Genomic DNA, 10,832 nt, shown 5'->3' on the forward strand with positions numbered 1-10,832 from the left:
GGACGCAAGCTTAGACAAACCAGAACATATGGGCATCTTTATTGAGTACTCTCAGTGCAATGACTGGATTAAAGTTTGGTGGCATTCCCCAAAGCAGTTGTCCATTACATGAATGGCAGCTTTTGATGCGGTTCTAAGTCCATTTCCTGGGAATTGTCTAAAACAATAACATTTCCTTACCAGAGCATTTTAAATGCAAAGTAGCCCGAGAGTCAAATGGCAGTAAGAGAAGGTGAATAAGGTCAAATGAATAGCCACGTCACCTAATAGCACCATGCTGCAGAGGATAGAGAGGGACAGCTAGACCTCTGTAGCTGTGACTGCATCTGCAAAGTCATCCAGGAAGCTCACCTGTTTCTCATTCCAGATAAATTCCATGGCTTTTGCTCTCTGGTGACTGGGATTCCATATCATAACTGTTCTGTGCTTTGTTCCTTGCAACCTGAAAAAAAAACCTAAATCACAAATTGTTTCTGTTATTTGTATTTCTCCCAGTACAACCTGCCCCAGCCCATTGGGTGTGATCTATAACTGTGTTCAGCCCACAATGCTGAGGCATTTTTAAACACCTTTCCTACCACGCAATCCGTGTAGGTTAGTGGGTTCATTGGAAAATAATTCATTATTATTATCTGTGATATAGCCAACTGTGGATTTAAAGGAGCTCTGAGCCTTGCCTAGGAGTCTAAGCAACATATAAGAAATTGATTTTTGTGAAGAAAACAAAAAGCTTTTCAAATTCTTGTGGCATTCCAAAGTATTGTTTTAGAATCTAAAACCCAGGTGTGGTGGCTTGAATCAAAATGACCCCCACAGGCCCTTATGGAGTGACACTATTAAAAGGTGTTGCCTTCTTGGAATAGGTGTGGTGTTGTTGGAAGAAGTATGTCACCGGAGGCAGGCTTTGAGGCCTCAGATGCTTAAGCCTAACAAGTCTCTTCCTACTGCCTAAAAATCCAGATGTAGAACTCTCCACTCCTTCTCCAGCGTCATATCTGCCTGTGCACAACCATACTTCCTCCCATGATGGTAATGGACTGATCCTCTGCAGCTGTAAGCAAGCCTTAATTAAATGTTTTCCTTTATGAGAGTCGCCATGGTCAAGGTATGGTTTTCACAGCAATAGACACCCCAACTCAGATACCAGGGCAGCCGGTTTGATTAGGGGGGATGGATTTACAAGCACAGTAGGGCAGGATGTTTGAAATGGAATTCTTCCATAAGAGTAGAGTTCAATAGGGACCATAAACACCAGAGGCATGAGGCCAAGTTCCAAGACATTATAATAGAGGTATTAGGGTAGAACAAATAATTGAAGACGCATTATGCCAAATGTACCAGAAAGAAAATCTGTGTTGATTGGTGATAAGGTGAAAGACAGTAAGACTGGGATCTACTCTGTGAGGAATTTAATAGAATTCTGTGGTGTGTGGATCAGAGGAGCAGGGAGATTGCTGAAGCTTAGGATGCCTGTCAACATCATTTCGTGCGACTTAATGACTCTCCCTTTTTAACCTCAGCTGCTCATCACATCGCAGGAGTATTTCAGAAGACTCAATAATCCACTTATTCCAGTCTTTGTTTGTGCTGCCTACACCTCTTTTGTAAGAACAAATAAACAGAATAAATGAAGTCAGAAATAGAATGTCCCCTGCTCTGAGGTCATCGGAGAGATGACTACAACCCTATCTATTCGTCCTGGAGCTATTTTAGCGAATCTGCTGCTTCTGTGAGCTTATTTAGGGAGAGAAAAGGTCATTGACTCTTTGAAAATTTGGTTTGGATCTATTTTAGTGAGACTCGTGCCTACTCTGCTGAATCACTTAAATAGATGTGAAACTGTTAAAATATTTAAAATGCTCATTTTTCTGAATAGACTTTAAAAATAGTTCAGAGTCCAATGGAGGTCAAATGCAGCAGGATGTGCAATTTTGAAGTTAGAGGGCAGCAATTAGAAAAATTACACCCATTACAGCAAGGAAGAGCTGAGAGTATTATATTTATGTGAGTTCACTTGTCATTTGAAAAGAGCATTGCATAATGTCCTCATGCCCTCTTTTTGATTCCTTCATTGCTTCCTAACTCCCCCCCCTTGTTAAATATACTCACAGGGAAAAAAAAAGAATCAAACTTTTCTCTTTGTTAAGATTAATGCTTTAAGATTCTAAGTCTTTAAGCAATTTAGCTTTCCTGAAAATTTGCATATTATTTTATGTACATATATAATATTAAGTGTGTACTCTATATAGCAAGAACTTTTTTAAATATTACTTTATTTGTGTGTATGTGCATTGGTGCTCACATGTAGTGGTGCTGAATGCAGACATCAGGGGACAGTTCATGAGAATTAGTTCTCTTCCTTAACTGTGTGAATCCCTGGGATTGAACTCAGGAAATATACTTCTAAATCCATTCTGTGTTGTGTATATAATGGTAAGTATCCTATGAAATTCTGTTTTCCACATATAGAAAACAACATGTGAATAATGAGTTGGTTTATTTTCCTTTCTAATACTACTAATAAAGCACATTGGGGTAAAATGTGGGCTTGGCAGCAGGCACCTTCATCTGCTGAGCCTTCTTGCTGGCTTGGAATGTTTTTGATATGATGTCTCACTATGCAGCCCTAAGAAGCTTTGGATATTAGATCGTTGTGTCTCCAGAGTGTTAGGAAATGTACTTGGGCACCAATAGCCTAGGTAGAATAATATTTTTGAAAATAATATGTTTCATTTCCTATTAGAACCCAATATAAACATAAATTCATTTTTTGTTTAATGAAATTTTAAGGGAAAGAGTTCTTCTGATATGCCTTAATGTTCATTTATAAATATATGAAGTTATTTTCCCAACCTGGCAATCTTGTTTTTCATCAAAATAAACTCCTTCTTGACATATATTATTATTCAGTTTTCACATAACTTTTATTTTCATGTATAAAGCTCAATGTAGCCATGTTTCACAAACACTATTTCTTATGCTTTTATACATAAAAGATAATAGTTAATATAAATGCAGTTAAGGATGTAAATTCAAGTGGACTGTAAGTTTTAAAAAACTGCAGCAATGATGGCTTTACTTTAATTACTTTCAGATTTTAATTATTTATGTACTTACTTATGTTGTGTGTATGTGAGTGTGCTGTATGTATGTGTAACACATGTTCTCACATGTAAATGGGTATGTCTGTGTACACACTCACAGAGGCTGGAGAATTCCCAGTGTCCTTCTTTACTGCTCTTTGCCCTTTACCCTTTAAAGAGGGCCTCTCAATAGACCTGAAGCTGGGCAGCTGGGCAGCAATCCACGGTGAGTCTACTGAGTCTGCTTTCCGTGGTGGAGGGGCTACAGATTGGTATGCTCACACCTGGCTTATTTTTGTAGGTACCGGGTTCTAAAGCTAACGGTGAGTGCTCTTGTCCACAACCTATCTTTTCAGAATCTACTGAAAGTATTATTTATAGACAATTATTATAAATAGAAATATTGATGATTGTTGTCACTGTACTGGCTAGCTTTTATGTAAACTTGCCACAGGTTAGAGTCATCTAAACCTCAATTGAGAAAATGACTCCTTACATTCAGGCTGTGGGAAAATCTGAAGGACATTTTTTTTAAATTAGTGATTGTTGTGGGCAGGCCAAACTCATTGTAGGTGATACTCTGCTGGTGTTGCTGGTTCTAGGTTCTGAGCAAGCCACATGGAGCACACTAATAAGTAGCTCTTCTCCATGACCTCTACATGACCTGTCTCCAGATTCCTTCTTTGCTCAAGTTCCTACCCTGATTTCCCTCTCGGATGGAGTATGAATGGAGAACTATATGATAAAATAATCCTTTCATCCCCAAGTAGCTTTGGTCATGATGTTTTATCATAACAATAGAAATTCTAAGACAATAATAAAATAAAAGTTCCCATGTATCAATTAATCAATATTGTTCTTCACTAGTTGAACTCATAAACAGAAATCTATAGTGAATACCAGCTGTGGCATACACACTTGTAATTCTAGCACACTCCAGAGATTGAGGCAGGAAGATCAGATGAGGTAAGCCTGCTCTTATGTAGTGACACTGTCTTAAAAACAAAATACAAACTTAAAACAGATGAAGAAATCTTTGGTGATTAGCCAAATTATAACATTTTAAAACTCTGAAGAATGAAATGTCATGTAGTCAAAATTATTAAATGTATAGTTATAATTGTACCACATTTGCGTTTTGGCCAAAGATGATTCAAAACCAAATCTAGGCTGAGCATAGACATAGACACTTGTAATCCCAACACTTGGGAGGTGGAGGCAAGAAGAACAGCAATTCAAGGTCATCCTCAACTGCACACTAAATTTGAGACCATCTTGAACTACATGAAAGCCTGTCTAAAAACTTCCAAACCAATGATCCTTATTGAACTGTTTTTTTAATATAATAATTTTTAAAGTTTTACTAATAAAATGTTTACTAAATCTAATTAAAAGTTTGACAATAAAATCCAGGGGATCTAACTTTTTAGCACAAATATTTTTAACTGAGCAAAATTAGCAGTGGGATTAGATCTGTTTGATCTATTTTGGCTAGAATAAAATGTTTGTAGATTGTTGTCACCAAGCTCTGGACTTTCTTTTAGTAAACTGACTGCAGTAAAGGGATCATCCCTCTTTAACATCTGACTCTCCGGTGTGATCACTTCTATGGTTCCTGTCCTGATAATGATACACAGATATACACTGCACATTCTTGCATTATCAGAAGAACAGCTTTGAATTTATAGATACAAGCTTATCTCAATATTTTCATTAGAATGTATTTGTAAGCACTTTCTATTTTGTGTTCTTTCTAGAGAAAAATCTGTCCTTGCATGTCAGAACTGGAAATGAAACATTTGTTTTAGTAAAATCTTGTTTGAATTTTGATGTGCTCTTATCTTTTGCTGTGTGCAGTCTCACAACCTTCAGGTAGAATGATGTTTTCAGTAGCAGTTACCACTGAAGGGATTGTAATTTCAGGGATAACCTAATTCCACTATACAACTATTTCTACAAACAACTACGGAATATTTGGTAAGATCTACTATGTTGATGTTTTTATTATCCCTGAGACATGGTATTGAGGCTTTATTTTATTCTAGTGGATTTTTAAATTTTTAAGTGTTTGAAATAATAATATATTTATACTATTTCCCCTTCCTTTCAAATTCATGACCTTTTCCTTTAACTGTTGTTATATACATGTACAAACACACACACACACATTAGTAAATGCCACCCTTCTCAGTCTGTTTATATGTTTTCTTACTTGCATATATGTTTTCAGGGCAACCATTCGGTATAGGATAACAAATTAGTGTAAAAACAGATTTTAATATGTTATGATTATTTCTTGATCTGATTTGAATAGAAATTCCAAAGTTTTGAATAAGTATTAATTTTTCGCTTTATCTCAAAAAGGATCATAAAAGTGACACAGCATTTTCCTACAGGCAGCTATCTGATTTATGCAATACTGCAATTAATATCTAAAAAATATGAACACACAATGTTTCTTTACGTAATTTCTGAATCACCCATAGCTTCCGTCACACTACGAATGACAATGTACTTAAATTTTGCTGATAATTTCCCATTCATGCAAGAATATTCAGTCAGTATTTCTGTTATTTGTGTTAGAAGGAGTTTTAAGATGTTTCCTACGGGTCTTCCTTCCTCATGTACGTACTGGAGATCAAGTCCCCAAGATTATTGCTGTAATTGTTGTGCTGAGGTATAGCTCAATGGCAGATGGCTTACCTGGCATGTCCAAGGCTCTGGAGTCAAACTATAGCCCTGTGACTAAAAAAGCTTACAAACAAATGAGATGCAACAGCGATGACTTACTCAAATAAGATTTGCTCTTCACTCATTGTGCACTAGTGATATACAGATCACTATTCTAAACTGTGGAACTTCAACTATTTAATGGAAATGCTAAAATGTTTAAGATGATTGAAAGCTTTCCAAATTTGTTATTTTGGTAGGTTTCCTCTTCTAACTTAATAATTGTTTCTTTCTTCCATAACAAATATTTTGATTTTGTTTCATTTTTCTGTTAATGCAAATAATTTGGATTCTTTGAAAGATTTAGGAGTAACACAGTTCTTACCTCTCTTTTCATGAGCAATATATTTTTATTGTTTGGTCTGAAAAGGACAGTGCATTAAGCCAAGATGCATCATCATTTGTATGATTAGACACCATGGAAAACAGCCCTGTATATTCAAATGCTTTTTAAAAACTGAGTATTTAACTAGAATACAGTTGCATCATTTCTCCCCTTTTTCTTTCTCCCTACAACCATTGGCATGTTCCCTAGCCTCCCAGTTTCTCCCTCACTCCCTCTCAACAGTAATTTCTGGATAATTATGTTATTACCCCTCTTACTTCCAGTATGACCAGCTTTGGAGTTCAGTTTGTTATGTATTCCTGATCCTATGTCTGAATATCCTCACATATCCACCCTTATATTGACTCATATGAGTAATACTTTGTCTTGAAATTTATTAATGATAATCATGGAGAAAATTCTCCATACATTTCTACATAAAAATATAAGAAAATGAAAGCAAAGTAAAATGAATTATTATGAGGTTGGAGAGTTGGCTCTGAAGTTCCTGAGGACCTAAATCTGGTTCCCAGCACCCCTTTTGCCCACAACTGTCTAAAACACAGCTTTAGGGAATTTAACCTCTTCTTTGGGCACTTTCATCCACATGCAGATACCCACATAGAAACATACTCACATACACCTACCTAAAATAATAGAATAAATCTTTTTTTAAAATTCAAAAATTAAAGAAATTAGTGTAGAGTGGTCATCTTTTCTGTAGCTTTTCATTCTGAGGCACACCAAAGTTTCACACTGTTACTGCAATGAAAACACGGAAATTATTGGACATAAACGTGGGAGAGTCACCACGAATAGGTGGTAAGTAAGGAACATGTAGCAAGAGTGGAAAATTTCCCTGTTTATCACCATCTCATGAAGGAAATACAGTCCTTGTATCTATAAATCCTTGTATCCTTCCTCTTCTGTGAATCTTCTAGAGATGGAAGCAGGGAGCAGGACTGGAGCAGACAAAGAGAAGATTAGATTAACAGCAAATGTTGCAAGTTGGGTGGAAAATTCAAGGCATAAAGTTGAGTAACTTTTTCTTGTACAAGGTGCAAGAAGGCCTAGGGGTGTATAAAACTATCATTCGGCTCCAGAAAAGACTACTAAGTAGGAGAGGCACTCCTTGGGGCTGCTTGACTATATACTCTCAGTTCTTTCTCTGCCTCGAGTCTCAGAATCCGTCATCCCCAACATCTTTGAGTTTGTAAATCACTTTAAGAACACCAATTGGGGGATACAACGAGTGAAATATAGCTAGTGTTGGAGCAGCTTCAGGGTAAAGCATAGTATAAAATGCTTTAAAAAGTTGCAGTCTTCTATAGTTCTTTGTGGTTTACAGATGTGTATTTCTCTCTTCCTTTTCCTCCTTTTTTTCCTCCTCCTCGCCTGCTTCCATGTTTTGTAGGAGGCCGCTTGTTGGTTCCTGACTGCCCAGACTCCTGAAATAACCACATAGCTGTATTAATTAAAGCACTGTTTGGCCCATTATCCCTAGCTTCTTATTGAATAACTCTTACATATTAATAATTTTGTTCACTGACAATTTTGTACATGTATGAAGTATATTTTGATTATAGTATTATTATTCTTTCTTCCCAGCTTCTCTCCTCATCCATCTTTTCCTATCAGGCCTCATCTTTCTGCTGGTGTGGGATAATTGTCTGCATTCTGTCAATCACGTTTTAAATAAACGCTGATTGGCCAGGCAGGAAGTATAGGCAGGTCAACCAGACAGGAAGTAGAGGAGGGGTGATGAGAAGATGTGTGTTCTGGGAAGAAGGAAGCTTCTTTTGGGAGTCCTGCCCAGATCACTGAAGAAGCAGGGTGTGACCTGCCCTGATGAAAAATGGCAATTCTGATTCCAGGAGGCCTCAGAATGAGAATGTGTCTGAGACCTGTCTCCTCTCTAGTGCTGGGATTAAAGGCATGCACCATTACTGCCTGGTTTCAATGGCAAACTAGTGTGGCTACTGGAATTAAATGTGTGCATCACTGCTGCCTGGTCTATAAGGCTAATCCCTGTCACTGTTTTACACTCTGAACTTCAGGCTAACTTTATTTATTAAAATACAAATTAAATATTACTACAGAAATGGGCTGTCATGCCAGTGGAGGAATCAACTTGCTAGCAAGTGAAGGAGCAAGCAGGCAAAAGAATAAGCTTCCTTCTCCCATTTTTTTATATAGGCTTCCAGCAAAAGGTATAGCTCAGATTAAAGGTGAGTCTTCTAGCCTCAAAAGATCTGGATTAAAGTGTATCTTCCCACCTCAAAAGTACAGGTTTGGAGTGGGTCTTACTTCAAATGATTTAATTAAGAAAAAAAAGGTATTCCCAGCTGCTTAGGTTTTAGTTAGTTCAAAATATAGCCAAGTTGACAAGCACGAATCTCCATCACAAATAAGAAATAGTTTGGCAGTGAAAGATAGGGAGTGCTGAGGCTCTTTTCCATCCATGCCTGACAGTTGAGGGGTGAGGTTTTGTGCAGACCTAGTGCAGGAATACAGGGCTACTTCGTCATTAAAATCTTAGAAGATGGCATTGTGGAGTCTTCTCCATCTTCAGATTCTTACATCCTTTTAATTCCTTTCTCACAATGTCTTTGAGCCTTAGAAAGGGTCCTATAGAATTCCTGTTTAGGCTGAGCATTCATCAGTCACCTTATTTCAGTCATTTGTACATCCATGAATCTCTGCCTTTTCCACCATTCCCTGGGAGGAAAGCATTTGCTGATTAATCCTGGAAACATAACTAATAAAAGACAGTTTGATTCTATTCTAACCTAGCTAGACTATAGGTTCAGCTTTTCAGTAGGATCTCTAGTTTCCCATTACATGGAGTTTTGACCAGGTTCATAGCACAAAATGTCCATGTGAATAAGGAAAATAACATCAGGGGTCAATAAATGTATTCACTTAGTCTATTTCCCCAGATATTTAAAAATAAACATTTCAAGGAATCTACAAATTCTAAAAAGAAAACCAGAAAAAAAGTGTTATTGTATTTATTCAAGTATTGCCCATGTATCTCATTATTACTGCTTATGGAGAATGGAAAATTGAATCACACAATTCAAGACATTCATAAAGAAAAAGCCATTTATTTTGGAAAATAAAGTTAATAATTAGTATTCAAAGGAACACTGGAGAACAGAGTAACTTTCTCTACATACCCTGGAAATAGAAGTGACTCTACATTTCGGGAACTTGTTCTTCCTTTTCATTAATGGCTACACAGCTCAGTCATATGTTTGGAGACAAGCACACTGGCACAGTAATCTTAACTGGTCTGTCTGGAACAGGAAATACAGCAAGACATTTGTTCAGCATAGCTCAAAATTCTTTGATCCATAATCAATACATCATTAATAGTAGCTGGCATGTTTGACAAGTTAAACCTTCTTGAGTGTTCAAGGAAGTCAAACCTGTCCCTGAAAAATGAACATTTTGAAATTCTTTTAACAATTTTAAAATACAATTGAAGAACAGAAATTCAGTTCCTTGGATTAAATGGATCAAGAGAAAACAAAGATAAGAAACCACAAATAGAACTTCCAGATTAATGGTTATGAGAAAATGAATGAAAAATTAGATGCTGAGAATCTAATATGTTGCTACATATGGCCTGGGAGCTTTGCCTTTTATTAAATGCAAAAGCTGTGAAGAAGATATCTGCAAGTATCTTCAACTTTAGAACAGATATAAGCCTACATGCAGTTCTATTTGAGAATTTAAAGCGTGATTCCCTCGCCTTAGCAGTTAAAGAAAAAAGAAAACTCATGACAATTTATTCTTGTGTTTCCCTAATCATGTATTTTTTCATGTTGTTTTGCTCTAAGTGTGCTTTTTATCCTAGACGATGCTCAGTGATCAACTGAGTATACATATTTGCTAATACTACATGAAGCACTACATGCCATCTATAACTGACCCAGAATTTTTCTTGGGATTTTCTCGAATGACTCCCAAAATTTCACTATTTATGAACAGACTTCAAACACTTTTAAGGTCAGCCTTATCTTTTACTCTTACCATACCATCTCTCTTAACTGAACTTTCTACTGCCCCCGATGTCCTTAACATCTAAATCTAAAGATGTTCTTCTCTAATCAGCTACTGGAGTTTCTCTAAACACTTGTCAAATCATATCGCTCCTTTTATAAATCCCAATAGCTCATGTATTTTTTTTCTCCATGCTCAAATGTACAGACCAAGATTTTAGACTTACTTTTGAACTTGCAGCTTCTTATGCCTGGAACACTTTCTCTGATGTGTGAGACTGTCTCACCATTTAGATCTCAAGTCGCGGGCTCCTCAGAGAGTCCTCTTTGACAACCCTAATTAAAGTATCAGCAGCTTTTAACATTTTCCTGTGACTGTATTTGTTTTCCCCTGAAGTTATATCCTTTGTGTATAGATGGCATCGTCTGTTTTATCCTTCTAGAATGTAGACCTGATTAATGCAGAGAATTTATCCTGCCCAGGTCTGTACATAGCTAAGAATAGAACTTTGTCTCAATTAGATAATGTGGAATGAGTACATGAATAAGAAAGGGGCTTTGTTATGCAGCTATTTTTGGATTAGGATGTATGTCACAGGTCTCAGGGGCAAAAGCATCACAATAATAATTTTTATAGGTTTCTTGTGGCTAAACGAAACTAATTCAAAGTGGTCTAAGTAGGGCTTT

The 10,832-nt window shown here is 36.7% G+C and overlaps 1 long non-coding RNA gene across 1 annotated transcript; it reads right to left on the reverse strand.

Annotated features, from left to right (window-relative positions):
- Positions 1–8,376: 8,376 nt before the first annotated feature.
- LOC142853847 (uncharacterized) lies at positions 8,377–10,556 on the reverse strand. The gene is made up of 3 exons (XR_012911274.1): positions 10,373–10,556; positions 9,318–9,437; positions 8,377–8,856 (listed from the first exon to the last, which is right to left on the reverse strand). It is a non-coding gene; the product is annotated as an uncharacterized LOC142853847 (long non-coding RNA).
- Positions 10,557–10,832: the final 276 nt, after the last annotated feature.

The sequence above is a fragment of the Microtus pennsylvanicus genome, chromosome 7 (genome assembly GCF_037038515.1).
Source record: "Microtus pennsylvanicus isolate mMicPen1 chromosome 7, mMicPen1.hap1, whole genome shotgun sequence".
NCBI classification, from domain to species: Eukaryota; Metazoa; Chordata; class Mammalia; order Rodentia; family Cricetidae; genus Microtus; species Microtus pennsylvanicus.